Raw genomic sequence first — 2314 nt, 5'->3', positions numbered from 1 at the left:
TTGAGGAATTTGAGACCAGTAAGCTTATTAGAACCGAGCTTGATAAATTGGGCATCCCCTATAAGTACCCAATTGTTGTTACTGGTGTTGTTGGCTATATTGGCACTGGAAAGCCACCTTTTGTAGCAATCAGAGCAGATATGGATGCCTCAGCTATACAGGTTTGGTGATTTAGTTATGTTTTACTTGAATGTCCATATTTCAAATTTTTATGGTGTAACTTTTTTTATTCTTACAGAGATTAGTGTCATTTTCTTGAATTTGTTCCTAACAAGTTGTTCATGAAATTGTTCGTAGTTATTGTGTGGCAGTGATTTTGTAGAACTAATAATGGTGTTGATTTGACCAGGAAGCCGTTGAGTGGGAGCATAAAAGTAAATTCCTGGAAAGATGCATGCTTGTGGACATGATGCGCATGTTGCTATGCTATTGGGTGCAGCAAAGATACTTTAGGAGCATCATGCTGATTTAGAGGTTGACACTTTTGCTTTCTTTCCGTTTTGTTCCTTGCAAATTGATAAATAATATTCCAATCTAGATGTATTACTTTGTGTTTGAGCACATACAATTGTGAGGCATTTTTAAAAGTACATGCATGAGAGCACAAATTTTGGACTTTGTAGTCTTGGAAAAAATATAGAATCAATTTAAAGATATGTGTACAATACAGTATGTGTGCATAGAGATGGTTAATGTGTAAATGACTTTTGACCTTTTAATGACTTTCATCTACAGTTATGTAAACTACATAATACTAGACAAGAAAAATTACCAAAACTAAGAAAAACTTGATTGGTCAAAAAGAATGATAGTGGGATAAGCGCTTAGTTTTATGCCTCTCTTGAGAGAGAAGAAAGAGAGATATAAAAGACGGGGGTGTTGCTGCAGGGCAATTAGGAGCAAATGTAATGAGCTTAAATAGAACTTGAAACCTAGGGGGTTTTCAATCATCACTTCATAAGCGTCAAAATTCTATAAAGGAAAAAAAACATCAGCTGGATTCTTTTTAAATGCACTAAATTTCATTTATTGAATTAATTACAACTTGCATAAAAAATAACATAGCATATGTGCCATTGCAATTTCCATGCTCGGTGAAGCATCCATTTTTGTAGAATTTATAATGGTTAAATTTATAAATGAAATGAGTTGTGGATAAATGGATCACACTTGTGGGTCCATTGAAATGTGTGGTTGAAATGAAATTTGACTAGTTTTATAAATTTTGTCGAATAGAGGCTAATATATAAAACATTTTTGTGTTTTTGAATGATAGGTCTTTTTCCCTAAATCCAAGTTTTGAAATCCATAGTCAGTGGGAAAAAAATTTAGCGGGACACTAATAATCTTGCTAAAGTTGAAACAAATACAGAATGCAAGATATGTAGGAACATGAACAATGGAATTTAGCATTAGTTATATCTTAGTTGCTTACAACTCAACAAAGCTATAGCTACTCCAATAGCAGTAGGAAAATCTAGAGCAATTGAACTTTCAGGAATAGATACAGATATATATAATAGGATTACATTGTTCTTCATTTCCGTTTTGCATCCAAATCTAAGTCATGACTTTGTGTAGGAGAATGATGTTCATGTTCTATGGCTTTTTTATTAGGTTTTGGCTTGGAGTTTTCTCTCCTAGTATAGCCATCCCTGCCCCTTCACTTTAATCCCACGAGCTCTGATCCCACTTTATTTGTTTAACATATCTTCACTGGGTGTTTTGGAATTATTATAGCAAGTCGGTCAAGTAAACAAGGGGCCATTTAGTAGACGATGATGCTGGACGAATAGCTGCCTATAATAGACCAGAGCATAGGGCTTTGTGATTGGCCTTCCTCTAAAGCATGTATTTCAATCACAGTTCATGGCATAAAAGAGTTGGCATAGTGGATAGGCAATGAGACTACTTAATTTGAATAATCGGCATGGGAAGAGTTTCCCAAAAGTAATCTTCCTTAAAACTGTTTTCTTGAAGAGAAGTTACTGGATAACAATTGGATTTCAAAGGAAGTAACATCATAGGAGACAAACAAATTCTTTAACTTGGGATCAAATCATTTATACTTTATGAGTAGGAGGGTGTCCGAAGAACACATATTTGACTGTCAGTACGTCTAACACATATTTGACTGTCAGTATGTGTAATTTACCTCTAAGATAATTGTGCCCACGAAATAAGATCCGACAACCATAGAATTTTAAGGGAAAGAGGTACAGAAGTCGTCTCTTCACCTCATGAACCTTTTTTTTTTTACCGTAGCATCATATTTAAAACAATACAGGTCATCAAGTCCCCTATTACTACTAAT

At 34.5% G+C, this 2314-nt stretch overlaps 1 long non-coding RNA gene across 1 annotated transcript; it reads left to right on the top strand.

Annotated features, from left to right (window-relative positions):
- Positions 1 to 6: 6 nt before the first annotated feature.
- LOC111385053 lies at positions 7 to 654 on the top strand. Its single transcript, XR_002701005.1, has 2 exons — positions 7 to 161; positions 350 to 654. It is a non-coding gene; the product is annotated as an uncharacterized LOC111385053 (long non-coding RNA).
- Positions 655 to 2314: the final 1660 nt, after the last annotated feature.

Source organism: Olea europaea, unplaced genomic scaffold (assembly GCF_002742605.1).
Source record: "Olea europaea var. sylvestris unplaced genomic scaffold, O_europaea_v1 scaffold3076, whole genome shotgun sequence".
NCBI lineage: Eukaryota > Viridiplantae > Streptophyta > Magnoliopsida > Lamiales > Oleaceae > Olea > Olea europaea.
The sequence above is the reverse complement of the archived record's forward strand: the minus strand, read 5'-3'. Positions and strand labels throughout refer to the sequence as shown.